Here is a 24,464-nt window from a genome sequence, read left to right as displayed (position 1 = left end):
GGCTATTGAGATCCTAAGGGAGGGGGATAGGGGTCACTATATATAAACCCTCTATATCACATGCATTCAAAGGATATTAGAAAATAAATTTTTATTTTATATTTTAAATAATACAATTATCACTTTTCCTTTTAAAAACTTACAAATTTTTTCCAAATTGTAATTAAAAATTCCATTCTATAAATATAATCCTGTAAGTTTTACTAAATATAATAACCTTCTATTGATCACACATGGTGTTTTGTGAATGATGATTGAGGATAACTCTCTCACACAACTCAAAAATGAGATGACAAGAAATGCTAATAAAGTGATTTACTTTGTCTAAATACTACACTTTAATAAGAGTTTTTTTACAAAAAAACACAACCATGCTCAAACTATAAGCCAACATCATAACCTTTGATGACCACAAACATATTTAAAATTGCACAAAAATTTATAGCATCTATAACCTTTTAAAAAATCCATTTTGAAGAAAAGTTCACACAAATTTCTTATACCTTAAATTTTGGTTGTGCTTACACTTTGAGATTCGTACATTAAGCTTGTAGAGTATAGACAAATTGCTCCAAATGCTTGGGTGTGAGCCTCCTCTCCTCACCAAGGAAAGAAAACAATTGAATCAAAAGGGCCTCTAACTCCTTATTTATTCCCCATTTTTATAGTTTTTTACCTCCCTTCACAATCCATCATCCATTGCTAAAAGCTAAAGATTTTTTTAAACGTTTTGCTTGATAAACTGTTAAGTTTCTTTCTCTTCCTTAACGAATTTTCTTTTTATAAAGCTTTTTTTTTTCAAATGTGCCACTTTGTTTGTTGTCGCTTTTAGAGGGTTGATCCTTAGTCCACAATATGGTTAAAAATTGTACTCATTTGTATATATGTCTGTATCATTTTTGGTTTTGAGTCCTTCTGCTTCAATAGCTCAACAATGCGATGAATGACTTTTCCAAGTGATTCATCTCATAAACTTGTTGCTAAGATGATCAGACACACTAAATTTCACATTTTTGCAAACCAACCTAACTTTAACCTCTATACTAGAAGTTTTTTCACTAATGCCTTTCATTACTTTTGGAGATATTGAAGCTACCATACATCCTCCAACAGAGATATTTGGCCACCTTCTATAGTACGCTTTATCTTAAGGGCAACCATGACAACATTTCCTCTTGTCAATAGTTCACCAATCACTTGTCCCAAATCATCAACCATTGAAGACCTTTGGTACTTTGTCTCCCAGCAGTAACCTTGGAGCCTCAGTGAAATTAGTCATCTCTTGCACTACCAAACGTGTGGGGATTATCACTTCATCCATTGTCTTGGGCTTTACCAAGATGCCTCTGTGTTTCTTTGAATGCCTTCCAAATGCTATCGACTTTTGGAAACAAAATAATGCTCAAAGTCCTCATTCCTGGGACATAAACCAAAGCTAGCAAGTCGTAGTCTGACACCACTCTAATCAACTTTCCTATATCATCAACCACTTCTTGGACTGTGATTTGATTCTGCACCAATAGTTCCAATGACTCATCCATAGTTGTTGATTGCTTGACAAAAAAAAGTTCATCTTTGCTTGTCATGAAATCTCCTACATATAGTTATCTTAGGAGCTATGTTGACAACCACCCGAGGTGAAGCATTAGAAAGACAAAGGTGTTCGGGGGGGCTAAGAATCCAACTTCTACTTTTGATATGGCTTGGGATTGTGTTTTTGCACAAGGAGGTATGGGCAAAAGCATCTTGGCTACACATGGAAGCATAGGATGATGAAGGGGAAGGAGATGACGAGGATGAAGAGTAGAAAATCATAAAATATTAACTCCTTGTATCACATTCAACATGATAGTAAACATGATTTTTTGATTTTAGGAGTTGGAAAGGATCAATAGGATTTGAAAGGAAGTATGTCTCTCAAGATGGAGAACGACAGCATGGACTTGTGTTCCTTATGGTAGAAAAATTAGGCTAGCTTTATTTGTTTGATTGGGATAGCATAGACTTGTGTACCAATACAAGGGAATGGGGTGATAGCAATGATAATTTGCAACGTAAAATAATGGCATTGCTATTTACATTGCTAAAGAAAATAAGTGACTCTAATAGCAATGCTATTTGTGATGCTAATAGTGACACTTAGCGGTGCTAATTGCAACACAAATAGCAATGTCGATCAAAGAAAAAAAATGAAAAATCGAGTGTAGAATTTGCCACAAATATTTTTGAGAGAGAGTGAAAGAGAGAGCAAGAGAAATTATCGCCTTCAGAGGGAGAGGAAGAGGAAGAGGAAAAGTGAGCGAAGGAGAGCTCCTCACCACCACCATCGCCACCGTATGCGAAGAAGAGGGAGAAGTGCATAAGAGAGAAAGAAGGGATGTCATGAAGAGGATGAGAAAAAGAATTCATCATGAATCCTTTGAGGTAGATACATTGCCTCTTCTTACTTTGTTTTTGTGTTTTCTTCTTTTCTTTTCTTTTTTTTTGCTTTGTTTTCTTATTTTCTTCTTTGAAAGAGAGAGGGAAAAGAAGGAAGGAAGAGGAAGAAAGAATGAGAGGGAGAAACATAGAAAAGATAACAAAGAAAGAGAGGAAGAGAGAGATGAGATATGAAGGAAGGGAGAGGAAGTGAGAAAGAGAGAGAAATGAGGGAGGGGTAACAAAGAGAGAAACGAGACATGAAGGGAGGGAGAGAGAGGAATGAGTAAGAGAAACAATGCGTGGGGAGAGAAACAAAGAGAGTGGCAACAAAGAAAAAGAAAGAGAGGATGAAAGAGAGAGGGAAGAGAAAGAGGGATGCAAAGTGAGAGAAGAGGTGGAAAAAAAGGGTGATTTTGTTGAGATGAAAAGCTCAATATATGCGGACATTAATGATGGACTGCCTGGTTAGATGGGTCCACATGTCTACACTTAGCACGTTGATGGTCATTATGACTCTCACATGGCCACTAACTCATTACTTATTATATTCAGGTTGTTACACCTATTTACAGTTGGCATAGTTATAGCGCTAGTCGACTAGTGTAGTTGGTTATGCATTGTTTGACTTAGTAGGCCAATTTTCTTTATGTTGTATCTTATCTATACTTTTTGTACATTGTAAAGTGTGTGGAAGAAGAAAAAGAAACCATCAAGAAAACGTTTTGGCCTCCATCTCTCTTCTTGTCTCTTGAGTGAGCTTCTCCTTGTGCATTCTGTGTGTGTTCAGCACAGCATCTTGAGCAAATCCCCCCACCACACGATTCTTGACATGGTATTAGATCCACACCATTGAGAGAGGCTAATTTCGAAGGCTGAAGTGAAGGAGAAGAAGAAAGGTTTGAGCAAGCAAGCAACGGGTAAGAAGCTCTCCCATTCTTCCACTCTCTCTCTTGGATAATGCCTATGAAGACACCGGAAGCAGGGCAAAGCAAAAATCTCAGATTAGAGCAGGTGTACAGGTTACAGATTTCAAATCTAAAATTTTAAAGGTATTTACTAGCAAATAAACACAAGGTTTATCTGTAAACTGGTTGCAGATTGCATATATTGTTGAGCAGACAGTGAAAAAGGCTGTCTGGTGTATTGCTATGCACTACAGGTTGAGGGTTGCAGAAGATTTTCTTGTTTTTTGGTATTAGTTTTGTGAAAATGGCAAAGAACAGTGGAGATCCCATTATTGAGAAGCTTGACAAGAACAACTACCCTTCATGGAAGTTCCGTGTGACGAACTTCCTTATTGGAAAGGGCCTTTATGAATTTGTTTCAGGTGAAGAAAAGGAGCTAGAGCTGGGTATCCCTCCGACTGCAAATGCATTAAAAGCATGAAAAGAGTAGAATGTGAAAGACAAAAAGGTGATGTACTAGCTATCTGCAGTAATTGATAATACTATGCTGGGACATATCAGGAATGCAGAAACTTCACATGCAGCTTGGACAATTTTTGAGAGCACGTTTTCAGTAAATATAAAGGCACAAAAGATTCAACTCAAGCAAGAGTTGAATGCCTTGAAGAAAGGGAAAATGTCTGTCAATGAGTATGTTTTGAAGGTGAGGAGCATTGCAGATGCCTTAACAGCGATTGATGCAATGCCAGATGATGATGATTTGGTTTCATCCACTCTGAGTGGCCTTAACAATGAGAAGGCATGGAAATCATTTATTACTTCAGTATATGTACGAAAGCGATTTCCAGATTTTGATGAGCTGATCCCTCTCATGATTACTAGAGAGATCAATATGCAGGGTGATTCATATGAAAGAAATGGTGAACACGTCTAAGCATTTTACTCGAGTTCAGGAAGGGGACATGGAAGATCCTCTTCAATAGGCCATGGTATGGGACGTGCTAGCGATAACTAACAAAACAGGTTCAATCAACAATTTGGTGAAATATAGGTTTTTGGAGGCAGAGGAAACTTTAAAGGCAGGGGGAGCTCTAAAGAAAGAGGTGGATGGCAGAATAGAGGTTTTCAAAACTTTGGTATTGTGTGTCATTACTATGGAAAAACAGGTCATATTGTAGCCCAATGTTATGCTAAGAAAGATGATATTCCTAGTGGTAAGTTGCAGTAAGGAAACTATGCATCGTCTTCACGACAAAATGAAGACAAAAATGAACGTTTGTTTGTTATGTAGCATATGCTGAATGCTATTACAGGAAAGGGAACACATGATGATGTTTGGTATGTTGATTCAGGTGCACCCAATCATATGACCAGCCATGCAGAATGGTTTGGAGAGATGCAGGATTTGCAAAATGCAGGTTATGTGTAGACGGGTGATGATTCATGCCACCCAATTTCACACATTGGAAAATTTTCCTTGTTCTTGCATGATGGTAAGACAAAGAGTCATTCAGATGTATTACATGTGCCATCTATTACAAAGAACTTGGTGTCAATTGGTCAGATGGTAGAGCAAGGGCTACAAGTCAGATTTAATGCAAAGGGCTGCTTTGTAGAAGACTTCAATGACAAGTGCAAGTTGGTTGCAAAGGGAAGTAGAGTTGGACATATGTTTACTCTGGATGTTGGAATTCCTATTATGAATGCTGCTATGTATGCTAAAGGAAATGGTGTTGTTGTAGATATTGAAATTTGACACAAACGCATTGGACATGCAAATGTACAAAGGCTAAAATTAATGCAGTCCAAAGGGTTGGTTACAGGTTTGCCTACATTTAGAATTGTAAAATTTCATAAGGTATGCGAAGCATGTCAGTTTGGTAAGCAAGCAAGACAACCCTTTTCACATGACAGAGATGTAAGCAGAAATATCCTTGATGTTGTGCAATATACAGATATTTGGGGGCCTACACAAAATATATCTCTTGGAGGTAGTTCATACTTTCTCACATTCATTGATGATTGTTCTAGAAAGTTGTGGGTATATTTTATGAAGGAAAAGAGTGAAGAGTTTGAGCACTTTAGAACTTTCAAGGCTGCAGTTGAAAGAGAAATAGACTTGAAAGTAAAGTGCTTGAGGTCAGATGGAGGGGGAGAGTACCTTTCGAATGAGTTTAGTGATTTTCTAAGGTCTCATGGGATAAAGAGACAGTTCACATGCAGGTATACCCCACAGCAAAATGGGGTTGCAGAAAGGAAAAACATGCATATTGCAGAAGTTGCACGTGCCTTGATGGCTGAAAAGATGGATGAAAAGAATATGCCTAAGCATTTTTGGTTTGAGACTGTTCATACTGTTGTTTCTATTATGAACAGAACTCCCACAGCAACAGTTCATGGTATGATCCTCGAAGAATGTTTTACATGTAAGAAGCCTGATGTCTCACACTTGAAAGTGTCTGGCTGTATTGCATATGTTCATGTGCTAGATGAGTTGCAAAAGAAACTGGATCCAAAGGCTGAAAAGTGTGTCTTTATTGGATACTCTTTAGAGCAAAAAGGATATCATTGTTATAACCTTGTCACATGTAAGTTCAAAGTGAGCAGTGATGTCATCTTTGATGAAATGAGCAGTTGGTATGCATCTAGTGGTGATGCCTTGTATGATGATGATGATTATGACACTCATGTGTAGGCTGAAAAGCAAGAATCACGGACTCTTGGTGGACCAAAGACATCATCTAGTAGTCCTTGGTCTGGGAGACTAAGGAGTAGCTCTACATCTTCAAGTGCATCTAGTAGCACTAAAGGTAAAGACAAAGGAAAGAATAAAGTGTTAGATGGCATTGATGTAGTTCTTGATGGAGACTCTAGTGGCTCAGAGAGCTTGGATGATGAGCTTGGCATTCCTTCAGTGAGGACTGTAGGTGTGCAGAGAGCACGCGTCAATGCAAAGACTCCATTGAGTGATCCAGTGGTACTTAGGTCTAGCAGGGTGTAACGATCTAATTCTATTTTCCTCCTTTCATGCGTGAATAGGGCACATGGATAATTTTATATATATATATATATATAATCAATTTTTTTAAATTTCCCCTCTCAGGAAGAGGGGATTAGTAAGTAGGCAAGCTCCTTGCTGGAGCTTGCCAGGGCGTTGTGGCATGCCCGCTGACACGGAGGTGGGGGAGGATCCTATCCCCTCCCCCTATATAAACCAGAGGAGGCTGGCCTTAATGCTCAAAGGAGAGGAGGCGCTGTAGTATCGTTGAGGAAGAGAGAGATTGAGGCGCTGCAGCCGCTGTCTGAGAGAGAGGAGGAGTTGAGGGGAGACCCTGCAAATCGCCGCTTGTGCCAAGGAGGAGCCGCCTGATACGCCAGTCGCCCTCTGCCTTTGTAGTCCGCACCCCCAGCTGTCGAAACGCTGTCGAGTAGCAAATTGTGTTCCCCCCCGTTTAAATCTCCCTTAAGCCCCCTTCCTTTGGGCTTTGGAACCCCCCCCCCCCAGTGTTTAAATCTCCCTTAAGCCCCCTTCCTTTGGGCTTTGGAACCACCCCCCCCCCCCCCCCGCCCTTGTGTTTAAATCTTCCTTAAGCCCCCTTCCTATAAACTTTTGGACTACCCTTTTTCTCCCCCCCCAGAAACTTCCCTTTAGGCCTCTATAAGTTCCCCCCCCCCCCCCCCCAAATTCTCCTTGGAGGGGCCTTTAGGAGGTCTTAGGACTTTTTTTCCCTCCAAAAGTTTTTCCCCTAAAGGGCCTTATTCCCCCCCCCCCCCCCCCCCCCCGTATCTCAAATCCCCCCTAAGGGCCCCCTTAGCCCTTTTTCTTTTCCCATGCAAAATACCCCTTGGAGCTTTGTTTTTCCCCCACACATAAAAGAAAAGAGAGTGTTGAGGGTCTTTTGACACCTTCATTTCCCACTCAAAAGCCCTTGTAAGGGATTCCACACCTTTTATTTCCTGTTCCTGCGAGTCTTTACAAAGGCCATTAAGCCTTTCCCATGGCTTTAATAGGTCTTAGTCGTGAAAGATTTTGAAACACCCCCTTTCGAATTCCCTACTTCAAGGTGGAAGCCTTCTAAAACTGCTTTCGACGGAGGGTGCAAGTTATTGCAAAAAGGGAGCCACAGTTGAGTTTCAAAAAGGAAGTTGTAAAGCTGCTTCCACGACGGAAAGACTACAATTGCAATGCCTCCTAAGAAAGTCCAAGGCGCAGCCGTGGGAGGGTCATCTCCCAGCATCCACGTGGATATGTCACCCCAAGCCCAGGTTTTCCTTCCTAATTTTTATTTGGTATTGTTGTAATTCAATCATGCAAGGTTAATTGTTGGAAATAGGATATATTTTTGTCCTAAATGCTCACAACGGGGGAACTTAGTCATTAATACTTTCAATAAAACAAGCAAAAATAAAGGAAGCATAAATGCATTTCTAGCAAATAGATTTATGCATTGAAATGAATTAAAAATTAGTTTAATGCCCATTAAAATAATATACTTTGTTTAAGCCTGGAAGTATAAACTGCATATCACACTATTGACCCATATCCTCTTCGCAAAGAATCATCATGGAAAGTGCAAGGCATGAAATGATTCTTACAATGCATAACTCTAGGAAATTATCGTTTGTCAACTGCATAAATTATCAAGAAAAAGGTTGCTTGTTTAGCATGAATTTTGTTCGCAAGATATAGGAAGATTAGTTGGAATTAACCTAACCTATGCCTAACCTTAAATCGATAAGTTAGGTTGAAAAATGAATTTACACATAGACAATGAGTCATGTGAAAATGATCACGTAATTATCCTCTAGAGTTAAAAAAATTGGCATAAACCTAAAACACCTAAACCGCAGACTACTCGTTTAGAATGAGTTAAATTCCAAGAAATTCACTAGGAAATTAATACGTGACCTAATCGTATGTATTACTAAAACTGAAACTCCTATACCTTAAATACTTGCCCACATTCAATGAGTAGAATAAGTCTCATAATTCGATGCGACACTTGCATAGCAAGTGTGGAGTCATATGATCTTGTGATTGGATCACAAGGGAATGGTAAAATTCTAGCAAATAGGTTGGCAGGTCCTTACGCAAGTTATCTTGCAAGAGGATAAATAATCATCCTAATTTAGTATCTTTCTTGAGTAAAGAAGATTGATTGGAAACTAAAGACCAGCCGATAAACTAAAATAACCGATGAACTTAAGGTTTGACCAAGTCAGGTTAATAGGGTATGCCCTAACCCAGGATATAGGGGATCTTGCCAAGTTGTAAGTCATCCCGGATTGAGTGCTGGACGCATTCGAAAGGAAGGATTCATTCCTTAGCAGTTTGCCAACAAAAAATGATCAATGAAAATGTTTGTGCTTGCTACAGATTCTAGAGCATTGTTTGGCTCTGTTTGATCAATGAATTAAAAGATAAATGGATATCTATACTTCAAGTTGAAGGCCTGAAGGGAGAGGCAGCTTCAGTTACCCCCGATTGCCTGCCTGACCCTAACCAAGGGGGTTCTTAACCGCTCCGGGAAAGTGGACCGAACCCGCCGCAAGAGGTCTCTCTGTTGAGTGCTACTTGGAGCAGGAGGACGCTTGGGTGCCAGGGGGGGCTCTGGCCGTAAATCCCTTGCCTTTCGGGCCCTGCACAAGAGTCTAACGTGACTCGGGATTGGATCTCGAGGCCCGCATACTAGTCTACGGGCGGAAACTTGGATTAGTGATCCCTGTGGATTGCTGGATAGCCTTCGGGCAGATTGTGGATAAGCCTACAGGCTGGACTTTTTGTATTTCAAAGATAAATATGGTAACCTATTAATAATAAACTTGTCTGATATTGTTTTTCTATGTCAAGTGATATGATTACGTGAAAGAACCAGTGCCTAACAGGTTAATTAAAGAAGCTGATTGTTACATGTCCAACTAATGTGTTAGGTAATTAAATAACTAAAACAACCGGAGGAAAGTGCGGAGGATGGGCCATAGGTCCGTCCTATGGATGGGTGGTCCCAGTTGGCGGGAACTTTTCTCAAATCATGATGGACAGCAGGAAGATCGTGAAGAACACGAACAACAAAAGCGTTGACCTAGAGTTATGATTGATCCCGATTTACACTATTTTAGGGGAACGGAATGGGACTATGCCTTATGGCAGAGAGGTTGAGCTTTGCATGCCTCTCATTTCCCATTCTCCTTGAACCAAGTGCAGCACGAATCTGCTTCGGACATGGCGGTTCTGCGTAAAGTAGTTCGCTTGGGTCTGACGCTAGTTGCCGTTAGGAAATGACTAGTAAGGAAAACCCTAATTCAGGTCGATCCTAAGTGGGAATGGTTGGAATACTTCCGCTACGTGGCAGACGTGGAAAGCCCTAGATCGCAAACCCTGTAACATTCAATGGGACTGCCGGGCGGAGCTTTCTAGACATCCTTTCTGATGGACTGCTAAGACGTGTCTAGAAGATACAAGTGGACACGTTACACAGGGTGAAGTACCCTGTTAATAGATTTGGTTTTGAAGGTTATGCAGCTCACCATTATGCTTATATGGTGAAAGTGATTGAGGATGTTGAGCCCACATGTTTTGAGGAGGTTGTTGGTCATGCTCATTGGGATGCAGCAATGGATGAGGAGATGGCTGCATTAGAGGCCAATAAGACTTGGGATCTAGTATCATTGCCAAAGGGCAAGAAAGCTATTGGATGTAACTGGGTTTATAAGATTAAGCACAATGCAGATTATGCAAGTACCTAGAAAGCCACATTTGGATACAGTCAAACACATATTGAGATATGTGAAGTCCACATTACGTTATATAATTTTCTATGAGGCAGGCATAGATATACAAGTGTTTGGATATACAGATGCAGATTGGGCTAGTAGTATGTTTGATAGAAGATCTACCAGCGGATACATGTTCTCTCTTGGTAGTGCAGCAGCTACTTGGAGCAGCAAAAAGCAATCTACATTTGCTTTGTCGAGTACAAAGGCTAAGTATAGAGGTGCTGTTGTTGCAGCATGTGAGGTAGTATGGCTGCAAAAGTTATTGGTTGCTTTAGATGTGTAGGTGGGAGGTCCAGTTGTCATTTATTGTGATAACATGAGCAGTATACAGTTGGCTAGGAACCCTATGTTTCATGCCAGGACAAAACATATTGAGATACACTATCACTTTGTGAGAGAGAAGGTACTAGCAGGTGAGATTGACTTGGTGTATATCAACACACAAGATTAGATAGTTGATATCTTCACAAAGGCATTGGGTATAGAGAAGCTTCAAAAGTTTCGAAGCTTACTTGGAGTTGCAAAGATGCAGTTGAGCTTCAGGGGGAGTGTTGACAGACATTAATGATAGACCGCCTGATTAGATGGATCCACACATCTACACTTAGCATGTCGGTGGTCATTATGACTCTCACATGGCCACTGACTCATTACTTATTATCTTCAGGTTGTTACACCTATTTACAGCTGGCATAGTTATAGTGCCAGTCGACTAGTGTAGTTGGTTATGCATTGATTGACTTAGTAGGCCACTTTCCTTTATGTTGTATCTTATCTATACTTTGTGTACATTGTAAAGTGTGTGGAAGAAGAAGAAGAAACCAGCAAGAAAACGTTTTGGCCTCCATCTCTCTTCTTGTCTCTTGAGTGAGCTTCTCCTTGTGCATTCTGTGTGTGTTTGGCACCACATCTTGAGCAAATCCCCCCACCACGCGATTCTTGACAGATTTTCTATCTTTGATCTTGATTATAATGATATGCCTTGTGAGTGAGAGTAAAGAGGAAAAGAGGGAAAGAAATAGAGAGAAGAAGGCAGAGAAAGAAAAAGAGACAAGAAGTGAGTAGGGAGGGAAGACAAGGGAGAGAAAGAAACAATGAGAGAGAGGGGCGAGAGAGAAACAAATAAGGATGAAGGGGGGCGAATAAAAAGGAAGGGAGAGAGAGAGAGAGAGAGAGAGAGAGAGAGGAGTGGGGAGAGAAATAGAGATAGGGATGGATAAAAAGAGAGAGAGGGAGAGAAAAGGAATTGACAAAGAGAGATGGAAGGAGGTACACAAATAAAGGGAAAGGGATAGAAAGAGGAGTAGAGATTAAAATGGATGAACATCATCAATGAGGTGAACAAAAATGTATTGTTTTCCGTAACATAGACCACATGGAGAAAAATGATGGTTAGAATATCCAAGATTGCAAGAGGAAAAGAGGGAAAGAAATAGAGAGAAGAAGGGAGGGAAAGGAAAAGAGAGAAGAAGTGAGAGTGGGGAGGGAAGATGGGGGCCTTTCAATGTTATTGTTTTATAAGTTCTTTATTTTCTATCTTTTATTTTGATTGTAATGAGATGCTTTGGGTGCGAGTGAAGAGGAAAAGAGAAAAAGAAATAGAGAGTAGAATGAAGGGAAAGGAATTAAAGAGAGAAGAAGTGAGAGTGGGAAGGGAAGATGAGGGAGAGAAAGCAACAATAAGAGAGAGAGGGGGAGAGAGAAATAAAGAAGGATAAAGGGGGAAAATAAAAAAAAGAGAAAGAGAGAGAAAGAGAGGTGGGGAGAGAAACAGAGAGAGGGATAGATAAAGAGGAAAAAAGAGAGAGCGAAAAGGAATGGACAAAAAGAGATGGAGGGAGGTAAACAAATAAAGGGAAAGGGAGAGAAAGAGGAGTAGAGATTAAAATGGAGGAAGATCATCAATGAGGGTAACAAAAATATATTGTTATCTATAACATAGAACATATGGAGAATAATGATGGCTAAAATGTCCAAGATCGCAAGGTGTATCTTGATCAACATGTCATGTGTCCTTACACTCAATGCAAGGTGACAATCAGACAAAAGGGTCACTTATCCATAGAGCATGTATGACGCCTCGATGAGTTTCAATCAAAGATCATTGACTAGGTGATCTTAGACTTTGAGTGAATGGAAAGAAAAGTGTGTATTAATTGTGCTTTATATTCATAAAGTAATTATTGAATATCATATACAAAAATATTAGACGTACTTGTGAAATTTGCACAGAGAGGTGAAGATACTTCCCAAAGAATACACTTATTGCAACCCGTTAGAAGAGTTTTGGGCATGTGATGGATAGAGTGCTTGAGCCGATACACCCATTGGAGGACATGTTGCAAACTACATCCGTGATACCAAAGGAGAGAGTGGGCCTTTTGAACCTTCCTCCAATCTTGGAGCCTAATATGGAGGCAATGATTGATGCATTGATGCCCATGGATGTCAAGTCATTTGATCCACTGAGAGAGAATGTGTCCATACCATTATATGATGGGTGTTGAGTATCTTGTCTAAAGATGTTGCTTGCACTCCTAAGTGTGGAAGAAAAGTATGGGTAGAGTGATGTGAGTGTGACCAAGTTGTTCATGTATATTCTACGCTTTGTTGATTTTTTTGACTGTATTATTAAAAACACTTGTGCTCTCTTCAAGGTTACTTTTGATATATTTTCATGTTTCTAAAGTATCATATATTACCACCTGAAAACACAATGTTTGAGTCTTGTGATGATGCATGATTTGTGTTATGAAAGATTGGCATGGACTACAATAGCATCCATGCATATGTCAATGATTGTGTGCTCTTTTGAGGAGACTACGTGACTATGGAGACATGTCTAAAGTATGGTGCTCATAGGTATTAAGATGACTTGCAAGGGAAAACCATCCCTCAAAAGGTTCTCAAAAACTTTCCACTTATACCATGTTGTCGCAGCACGTAGGGTTGAAGGTAACAACATGGGTTTGGGAAGAAAACTGGACAAGATAGATGGAGATGTGTCTTCAAGGGATAAGTAGATTACAGTGAATGTTTAAAGGTTCAAGAGGTACTTCAAGGTCAATCACAACAATTTGAGAGAGAAGAATAAATGGGGGTTCAAGAGCTTAGACTCTGGAGATGGTAGAGATAAGAGAAGGGTTGAAGGTTTCAAGCCAAGTTCTTGAAGATGTTGATAAAGCTTCCAACTTCATGTTCTTAGCAAAGATCACAAGAGTATTATCTCAAATCAAGGTTGTTTTCTTGACTATAAGAGCAATCACAACTTATAAAATCAAGTACAATATGGTGTCATATTTCATAAACAACTCTATATCCCATCATTCATACATGATGCCATAGCATGAATAAACTTTGCATGATTACATTCAACGTAGACCGTTAGAGGGAAAAATGCTTATGAGTCAATTACAAGACTTGTAGGGCAAAGAGAATTGCTTCAAGAGATCTTTAAATTGAGTTCTTGATAAGGATAAGTTATTATAGCCAAAAAATAAGAGAAAAAGCTCCTCTTAATTCAACTCAAAGCATCAATGAATGATCTACAAACATTGCCTTGCCATAGGGGCACATAATACTTGCATATTTTGATAACATGTCTTCTATAGAGTAAGAAGTGAATTAAAAGAACAATGTTGTAGCTAATTCTCTAAATATGGCTGAAGATATCAGCTCCAAATCAACCCAAATATCTTTCAAAATTCACCTCTGATGATAGCATAAACTTCCCCTAACACGGTGTCGATAAGTTTAGTGTCGAGAGTCCACCACGAGGGCAAGAGACAATAGGGTGAAGGTAAATTCAAGGAGAGGAGTAGATGAAAGAGAAGGGATTTGAAGAAATTGAAGATAGAAGAATACTCCCAAAAAGAATTAGAAAATGTAGAAGAAAACTAACAGAGATGAAGCCTGTCAGTTTCTTTCAGCATTATGAGAAGATATAACTCTAATAGACAAAAACGTGTATAAAATAATACCTTCCCCTATGCTACTTAGATCACCAATCTGATGATTCCATTGGCTCCAAAAGGGGGGTAAAATAGTAGCACAATTGGCCAGAATTCTACCTAATCATTCCTTCTTTGTCTCCCCCTTCGAAGTGATGTTCATTACCTAAAAACAGCGATCACATGTCGCGCAATTTCGTCAATCTCTCTTTTTACATAAAATCCTCTCAAATTGGCTAACAACTACATAATTTCTTTTACATGTTATCCTAATCTAGAAGTTGTCTATAGTTTTATGGATTTTTACAATAGATAATGTCTAAAATATCAAAAATTGACTAAAATCTAATTTTTTTGAACCATCGACACTAACACTAATGTCTAAAATGGTATTGGCTCTCTAAATCAATAAGAAATCCACACTCTAGATTTTTTTATACAGTGTGCATGTAGTAACATGACATCCACCCCCTCCTAATGTGCACATCCTCTGGCATTTGCCAAAGTCTTACGGATTTGTAGTATTAGAAGAAGTATCTTCTACCATGTCAATGTCTTTATCTTCTGCCTCTTCTTCTTTCTCTATGTCTTCATGATCTTGAATTATATCCAAGTCTTCTAACTCATATGTTGAAATTTCTCTTCATTTGAAGAGCTTGATTCTTTTTCCAGCTATGGATATCTTCATGCTTGTTTCATCCAATTCAGCCAATGAATATGTGGCATTGTCATGAACGACCTTTACCACATATGGGCTAAACCAACACTCTACCATCTTCCTAGAATCACTGTATTGATTGTCTAGGCTGTTGTCATAGACAAGAACCTAGTCATTTTCTTGAATTGCTCTTGGTCAAAGTTGATGTTGCTAATCAAATCTTCTTTTGTTTTTTAGTCTTGATGTCTTTAGCTTCTCAATAGCTGCTTGAACATCTTTAGACCTTCTTTCTAGCTGCCATATGTGCAAAGTCAGCAACTCTTCTCTACTGATGCCTTCCTCCTAAGGTGTAAGACTCCATGTGAAAGTAGATTCTTCAATTGGCATAATTGGTTGTTGTCCATGCATAAATTTAGTTGGCATATAGCTAGTCACTATACTGTGACTAGTTCGATCAGCCCATAATGCAAAAGGTAGCATTTTAGGCCATTCTTTGATCTTTCCTCTACAAGACTTTGGTAGAGCTTTTAGAATAGGTTGATGTCCTCTCTTACTCTTTCCATTGCCTTCAGGGTTTTAGGCTGATGTTCAAGCCAGCTTAATACCTAATTGAGTAAAGAAGTTGCATACCTCATTAGCATCTAACTCTCCTCTATTTGCAGTTACTTTACCCACACAATCATATCTACAAAACACTTCTTCAAGAAAAAAATGACAAACGATGTAATATTTCTGTTGAAAAATATTACGAGCTCGCGTGAGTCTCATGCAAGGACAATTTTGGCATCGAAGTTAGGGACGATGCAAACTTTAATGGTACATGACATATCATGAGTCTCCACTGGCCAAGTGAGACAAAATTAAAAGAACCCGCTAATCTACATGTGAACCTCCTCTTGGGAGGAGGTCAAAAGGATAATTGATGGATATATGGCAATTTTTTTTTAATTTTAACCTTCTTCCCCCAGCCGAAGGCTGTGCTGGAGGAGAGGGAGTAGGCATGGATGACTAAGCCCAGTGCTGGAGGTCGTGGAGGGGGGGATATGACCATGCAATAGGCCGCGTGGGGGGGGGGGGGCGGTCCCCCTCCCTTCACCTATCAAAACCCCCTGTGGGGGGGGGGGGGGGGAGCAAGGAGAAGAGGGTGTGAAAAAACGTGGAAGGCATCAGGAAAGAAATACTGCGCCAGTCTATCCGAGTGGAGGAAAGAGAATAGGCTGATCATGAGAGAAGGGGAGAGTATTCTGAATCATGAGGAGGAGCGGAGTAGTCGAGGCCGAAGGTAGTCGTGAAGCTGAAGGAGGGAGGTGAGAAGTACGCACTGCGCCCTGCAGTTGCCTGAAGCCGAGTACACCGCTAGTGCTATCTCCATTTGTGGTGCTTGAAGATCGGGCCGCCATCAAGCTCCTACCCCCTTCCCTCCATGCCACGTACTACTGTAACTAAAGCCTTAGAAGCTTCTAAGAAGCTTCTAAGGAGGGGGCTCTCTAATCCCCCTTTTCTATTGCCTCATCAAGCGTTTTTTTTTTTAACCCCCTGGTTTCTTTAAAACCCCTCTTTCCATTTCACTCTTACACAATGACTTTTTATTTCCCTGGGGTTTGAGCAAACCTTCCCGTGGGATTTCCCATGCAAGTCCCTTTTTGGACCATTTACCTCGGGGTTCTTTAAAAAAAACATTTTTTTCCTTGCATCACTGGGAATTAAACCCTTTTGGCCCTTGGTTTCCCCAAAACTCACCTAGCTCGGGTTTTTAAGCCCTTTTCATTGCATTTCCATAAGGCTATTTAGCCCCCGTTTCCTTTTAAATCCTCCCCTTGCATTCCACAAAGTCATTTTTAACCCTTCCGTGGATTTTCCCCCCACACAAGTTCTTCAAAGGCTCCCATGACATTCCCAGTCAAGCCATATTAGCAAGTTTTAAACCCTCTTTTCATTGGTTCTCCTCAGGTTCACTCTAACCGCAGGATTCAAAAACCATCTTTCCTATTGCAACTCCCACAAGCTTATTTTTGTAACCGAATTAAAAGGCCCCTCCCTTTTGAACCCTCCGAAAGCCCAAATTTCTTTCCCCTCTTACAGCTTCGAGGAGGAAGCCTATAAGGTCTTCCAAAGCCCAATTCCACAAGATGGAGCATCGGTCAAGGAAGTCGATTCTCAAAGGGAATTGCACGTGCGAAGGAGACGGGCCAATATCATAAGTCTGCGGCCAAGGCAAGGAGATAAAATTTGCAATGGCCCCTAAAAAGGCACAAGGCGCAACCGCAGGAGGATCATCTCCTAACATTCATGTGGACATTTCACCAAATCCACAAGTCTAGGTTTTCTTCCTAATTTTGGTTTACCTCGAAATATTGAAATTGTGCATGGATAATTTATGGAATTAGGGTGCACTTTTGGCTATTTTAAAGGAAATAACTCACAATTGAAGAATCGGTCATTTGTATTTTTCAAAGAAACAAATGAAAGAAGGACATAAGATGTCTAGGCAGTCTGAGCAAGTTGTTGTTATGCATTGCAAAGTAACGAATTTAGATCAACTAATGATCATCTTTACAAAGTTGAAATTATTATTGTACTCTTCGATTATGCATGGAAAGATAAACTCACATATTGCATTATTAAACATTTCTTTCTTCGCAAGGATTCATTAAATAAGATTGCTAACAACCGTAGGAATTTGCAAGGCTTTGGAATGATTCTAGAGTTGCATAAAGTAGATTAAACTCTAGTCAGTTGGCATAAATCTCAATCAACTATGTAAGTAGTTACGAAAGATTGTGTAATGCTCATTCAGTGTACGAAAAATTCATTCAGAAATGAAATTAGGAAAAGGCTGCATGGTTCGTTTTAAGCATAAAACCCTAAAAGCTTAATCTTGAATGCATGCTTTAGAAGGATCAATGGAAATTATGTTGTAACTTAACATACGCTTTGATCTTAACCAAAAAAGTTAGGGTTTGTAAATCTAATCATACGTAGGCAATAAATCATGTGATTACGAGAATGGCATCGTCATTATCTTCATGAGTAGACAAGTAAATTGGTTTACCCTAAACACCTAAACCGCGAAGGAATTGCTTAGGAATGGTTAAATTGATGCAACATACCCCAAGTGCTAACTAGGGTTTAGCACATTGAGGATGTGACCTAGATGCACTTATTGCCAAGACGAAACTCTCGTATCCCTAAAGACCTGCCCACATTCATGGAATGTAGGGACAATAGGACATATTTGCAAGAAACACTCTAGGGTTTCTACCCTAAGGATCGCTTGCTTAAAAGATGAAACTCGATTTGAATTCGGAACCCTAGGACCGACAATGTCAGCCTAGTGCAATCAGGAACAGATTGTTATGAAGACACCTTAACCCTGTTTCCTATCTAATTATGATTCCATGATTAGAAGATGCCGTTTGATGGGTAAAATAGTCACATGGATTAAATGCAACACTTATGCAACATGTTGCAAAGTCGCATGATCTTGTGATTTGATCACAAGGGAATGGCCAAATTCCTCCGAATGAGATTGGCAAATTCTTGTTCAAGTTTATCTTGCAAGATGATGAGTAGTCATTGTCAAGATTGTGGGAGAGAAGGAAGGAGTCTCACTTGTAGCTTTCTTGCTTGCACAATGGGGGAATACACACAAGGGTGGAGGCTGAAAACAGTTTCCTCTTCTTAGTTGTGTAAGCCAAAAGAACTCTAGTACAACGAAATAGAAGAACCCTATGTATGGGTCTCAAACCAAACTCAACTAACTAAGGTGGCATACTAACTGAGCCACGAACTAGAGTAGATAAGGATAGCTATCATGTAGCTATTATTCATGGGCGGTGTACCAACCGCGTCTGCAACTAACAAGTCAGTGACATAAATACACAACGGTCACCCTGGCGTATCACGAGTGGAGCTCGATATCTCAACACTCCCCCTCGAGCTCAATCCCAATTCCTGCACACCAAGCAGGTCTCTGAACTTGTGCAGCTTCTCTGGGCCCAATGCCTTCGTGAATATGTCAGCTACCTGATCCTCTGTGCTGACATAAACTAGATCAATAAGACCTAGTAAAACCCTCTCTCGCACATAGTGATAATGCATCTCAATGTGCTTTGTTCTAGCATGATAGACTGGGTTATTTGCCAAGTGTATACTACTCATGTTGTCACAATAAATGACAACTGGCCCATCTGTAGACTGATGCATATCATAAAGTAGCTTATGCAACCAAGCTACCTCACATGCAGCCATTGCTGCACCCCTGTACTCAGCCTCTGTGCTTTACAAGGCAACTGTAGGCTGTTTCTTGCTGCTCCAAGTGACTGCAGCACTCCCAAAAGAGAACACATATCCACTGGTAGATCGTCTATCAGAAATGCTACCACCCCAATCAGCATCAGTGTATCCATGCAACTGTATCTGAACCCCAGTCTCATAAAATAGTCCATACTGCAATGTGGACTTCACATACCTGAGTATGCGTCTAGCCGCATCCAAATGTGGTTTCCTTGGAGCCTGCATAAACTGACTTACCAATCCAACAGCATAGCTCAAATCTGGCCTGGTAATAGTCATATAAATCAAACTTCCTACTATGCGTCTGTACATAGTAGGGTCTTCTAGAAGCTCACCTGCATCTGTGCTCAGCTTCACATTCTGCTCCAAAGGAACTGAAATAGGCTTACAGCCTGTCATCCCATATTTGGACAGCATGTCCAATCCATACTGCCTCTGCAAGAGCTGTATCCCACTTGGTGATCTAATCACCTCAATGCCCAAGAAATAACGCAGCTCTCCCAAATCCTTCATCTCAAACTTCTGCTTCAATAGCATTTTCACATGAAGGATATCTTCATCACTGTCACCTGTCATAATCAAATCATCAACATAAATGACAAGTAGCATAATACCTTTCTCTGTTTTTCTCACATAAAGTGAGAAATCTGCCTTGGAAATCTGAAAGCCAATAGTGACAAGATACTGTCCTATCTTGTCAGACCATGCTCTAGGTGCTTGCTTCAAGCCATACAAGGCTTTCTTCAACCTGCAAACAAACTCAGGATGAACATCATGCACATAACCTGGTGGCTGTTCCATATAGACCTCTTCTTGCAAATCACCATGCAAGAAGGCATTCTTTACATCCATCTGATGTAAAGACCATCCCTTTGATGCAGCCATAGCAATGACCGCTCTTACGGTTGCCATCCTTGCAACCGGACTGAATGTTTCTTCATAGTCAATACCATATGTTTGTGCATACCCCTTGACTACTAATCTTGCCTTGTATCTGTTCACAGAACCATCTGCATTGTGCTTCACCTTATAAACCCACTTACAACCAATTGCATTTTTACCTTTAGGCAAAGGTACCAATTCCCATGTAGCATTTGCTTCCAAGGCATCCATTTCTTCATCCATGGCTTTCTCCCATTTTTCTTTACCCATGGCTTCCTCAAAAGAAGTGGGTTCTGGTTCCTGTATCAATTTGACCATATATGCATAGTGAATGGCTGTAAATCCATCATATTTCAGCCTATCCACAGGATACCTAGCTCTCGTAGACCTGCGCAAAGTAGGTTCACTCCCAGGTGCTCTCAAAACATCCCTGGTCTTCCTTACTCCAGGTGTAACAATAGAAGGAATACCCAACTCATCATCAATGCTCTGTTCTGAGCCACTGGATTCACCATCCACATAAGAGTGACCTGCATTCACATCAAACATGGGCTGATCAACCTTCTCTTTTCCTTTTCGTGATACCTGCATACCACTATCTGCATTGCTTTGAGAAGATTCTCCTGATCTCAATCTGCCTGTCCATGGCGAAGAATGTGAACCACTGCTAGAGGATGCTCCAGGTCCACTAATATTTTGTGACTGCTGCTGTGAATTCTGTGCAGCATTACCATTTTGTGCATCTACATCATCAATCACATTTACTGGTTTATACCAGCTACTCATCTCATCAAAAACAACATCTCTGCTCACTGTAAACTTACGAGTAGAAGGGTTATAGCATCTATACCCTTTTTGCTGCAGAGAGTAACCAATAAAGATGCACTTCTCAGCTTTTGGATCCAACTTGGATCTCAGCTCATCTGGCACATGTACATAGGCAATGCAACCAAAAAATTTCAAATGAGAAATATCTGGTTTCCTACCAGTATACCTCTCCTCTGGAGTCATTCCATGTATTGCTGCAGTGGGAGTCCTGTTCATTATGTAGACTGCTGTAGCAACTGCTTCAGCCCAATAAAAATCTGGCAAGTCTTTTTCATTGAGCATGGCACGAGATACCTCTCCAATATGCCTGTTTTTCCTTTCTGCAATTCCATTTTGTTGTGGGGTATGACTGCATGAATATTGCTGCTTTATGCCATGCTCCTGCAAGAACCTTGCAAACTCATTTGAGAGGTACTCTCCCCCTCCATCTGACCTTAGGCATTTTATTTGCAGACCTGTTTCTTTTTCAACCATAGCTTTAAGAGTTTTGAAATGCCCAAACACTTCACTTTTCTTCTTCATAAAATACACCCAAACTTTTCTGCTATAGTCATCAATAAAACTGACAAAATAATGACAGCCTCCAAGAGACACAGCTTTAGTAGTCCACACATCAGAGTGGATTAATTCCAATGGCTTCTTACTCTCTTGAACATGTCTAGGAAATGGTTTCCTTGCCTGTTTTCCAAACTGACAGGCTTCACATACCTTATGCATTTCTGCAACCTTGAATTTTGGCAATCCTGCAACAATATTTTGGGCCTGCATTGATTTAAGTCGCTGTACATTAACATGACCAATGCGTTTATGCCAGATATCAATATCTGCAACTACACCGGTCCCATGTGCAAACATTGCTGCACTCAATTCAGACATGTCTGCATCCAACGTAAACATTCTGCCCTTCTTCTTTCCTTTTGCTATCAAGCGACCTCTATTTTTCATATCCTCAACAAAGCATCCATGAGGATTAAATCTGACCTGCAAGCCCTGCTCAACCATTTGACCAACAGAAACCAGATTCTTGGTGATATTCGGGACATGAAATACATCAGACAGGTATTTCTTTTTCCCATCCTGCATAGACAAGGGAATTTTTCCAATCTGCACAATAGGATGTGCAATATCATCACCAGTCTCCACAAATCCTGGTTTTTCCATTTTCCTTGCATCCTCCATCCATTCTGCATGACCTGTCATGTGGTTTGATGCACCTGAGTCAACATACCATACATCATTGCTTTCTTCTGCACTTGTCACAGAATTGTTCATGTGCTGCACCATAAACAGATGCTCATTTCTGTCATCACCCTGTCTACTAGAAGATGCATAATTTCCTTGTTGCAGTTTTCCATTCATGATGTCATTCTACTTTTTATAGTAGTCTTTAGCCATATGACCCATTTTACCACAGTAGTAGCATTCAACATTGTTGTTTGCATTTTGGCCTCTTTGCCATCCACCACGACCTCTTTGGCTCCCCCTGCCTCTAGAGTTACCACGTCCTCCTCCATAGGACTGGTTTTCTTGAGTTTGCTGCATATTCTGATTTCTACCACGGCCTCCAAATCGGCCTCCTCTACCTCTGCCTCTACCTCTTCCAGCATTTGAGTAGAAGACAGTTTCTTTTGAAGTTCCTCCTGAAGAAGATGCACCACCATTTCTCTGCTCCTCAGAAATTAGAAGAGCAATCAACTCCTCAAAATCAGGAAATCTTTCACGAACTGAAATGGATGTCCGAAACTGTGCATAATCCTTTCCTAGACCATTCAAGGTCACAGAAACTAAATCATCATCTTCCACTGGCGACCCAATGGAAGCAAGTGCATCTGCAATCTTCTTCACCTTCATGTGGTAGACATTGATGCTCATATTTTCTCTTTGCACATTGTGCAACTCTTGCTTGAGCTGCATTTTCCTGGCTTGTGTATTTGTGCTATACATCTTTGACAGAGTATCCCATGCCTCCTTTGGCGTACTTGCATCCTGAATATGCACAATCATAGAGTCTGAAATGCTGATAGATAGCCAATACATAACTTTCCTGGCTCTCTCATGCCATGCTTTAAATGCCTGCATTTGCTGTTGATTGGGAACATCAGGAAGAACTGGTTCTTCTTCATTTCCTGCAACAAATTCCCAATATCCTTTTCCTATAAGGAAATTCGTCATTCTAAACTTCCATGCTTGGAAGTTGTTCTTGTCAAGCTTTTCAGTGACAATCTGTGAGAGAGAATCAGACACCATTACAGAACACTGCAAAAAATTCTGTCACTGCAAACACCACAGCTTCAGCCTCACAAAGGCAAATCTGCAAATCTGGTGAAAGTGGTATTTGACCACACAGTCACTTCCTAGTGACGATTTTGCCTCAACAGCAAACAGGGATGATTCTGTAACTCCCAATGTCTCTGCGCACAAGCATACAATGCAATTTTTACAGTAACTATTCACCGACCTGTAGAACAGTGGTCGCACAGCATAAAACAGGGCCTTTTCCTGAGTGCGTGCAGAAAACTTCTGCCTTCAAAACAGGCCCCGAAATGGCCTCAAATAAAAAAAACAGGGTCGCCCAGAGCTAAAGCTCTATCCCGCAGCATATACTGCCCTCTTGCTTCACCGCGAAGGGCGTCTCAACCTGAGACAATGCACTCCTGCACTTTCCAGCTGTGCTACCTGCAGAGATCTGCTCCCCTTACCAGAACACCGCGAGCTTGGCTTGCTTTCTTGAGCTCCTTACCACGAACCTGGCTCTGATACCATGTCAAGATTGTGGGAGAGAAGGAAGGAGTCTCACTTGTAGCTTTCTTGCTTGCACAATGGGGGAATACACACAAGGGTGGAGGCTGAAAACAGTTTCCTCTTCTTAGTTGTGTAAGCCAAAAGAACTCTAGTACAACGAAATAGAAGAACCCTATGTATGGGTCTCAAACCAAACTCAACTAACTAAGGTGGCATACTAACTGAGCCACGAACTAGAGTAGATAAGGATAGCTATCATGTAGCTATTATTCATGGGCAGTGTACCAACCGCGTCTGCAACTGACAAGTCGGTGACATAAATACACAACGGTCACCCTGGCGTATCACGAGTGGAGCTCGATATCTCAACAGTCATCTTGACATAGCATCTTTCTTGGGAAAAGTGACCAAGATAAGGGGATTAGATATTTGCTTGGAAGCAAAGGACCAATCAATAATTTGGAACAAAATATTTTCTATTAATAGAACTTAAGGTATTGGTTAAGTTGGGTTAATAGGGTACGGCCCTAACCCAAAGACATAAGGGTTAACAAACAAACCCTTGGGGATCTTGCCGAGTCGCAATTGATCCCGGATCGAGTGCTGGATGCATTTGAAAAGAAGGATTCACTCCATAGCAGTTGGCCAAATAATGACCACTGGAAATGATTGTGCTTGTAACAGTTTAAAGAGCACTGTTTGCTTTATTTACTCAAGGAACTAAAGGTTGAAAAGATATCTAATGCTTTAGGTTGAAGGGTTGAAGGAAGAGGTAGCCTCAGTTACCCTCGACTGTCTACCTAACCCTAATCAAGGGGGTTGCTAACCGCACTGGGAAGGTGGACCAAACCCACTGCGAGAGGTCTCTTCGTTGAGTGCTACTTGGAGCAGGAGGACGCTTGGGTGCCAGGGGGGCTCTGGCCGTAAATCCCTCACCTTTCGAGCCCTGCACAAGAGGCCAATGTGACTCGGGATTGGATCCCAACGCCCGCATACTAGTCTACG

At 40.7% G+C, this 24,464-nt stretch overlaps 1 pseudogene; it reads right to left on the bottom strand.

Moving 5' to 3' along the window:
* Positions 1-1,092: 1,092 nt before the first annotated feature.
* The window catches only part of LOC148036205 (CBS domain-containing protein CBSX1, chloroplastic-like), a 119,466-nt pseudogene continuing 96,094 nt past the window's right edge, over positions 1,093-24,464 (bottom strand).

The sequence above is a fragment of the Lygodium microphyllum genome, chromosome 5 (assembly GCF_053477565.2).
Source record: "Lygodium microphyllum isolate KBCC chromosome 5, Lygodium_microphyllum_v1.1.10, whole genome shotgun sequence".
Classification (NCBI taxonomy): Eukaryota; Viridiplantae; Streptophyta; class Polypodiopsida; order Schizaeales; family Lygodiaceae; genus Lygodium; species Lygodium microphyllum.
Note: the sequence above shows the minus strand (reverse complement) of the source record. Positions and strands in the feature narration are given on the sequence as shown.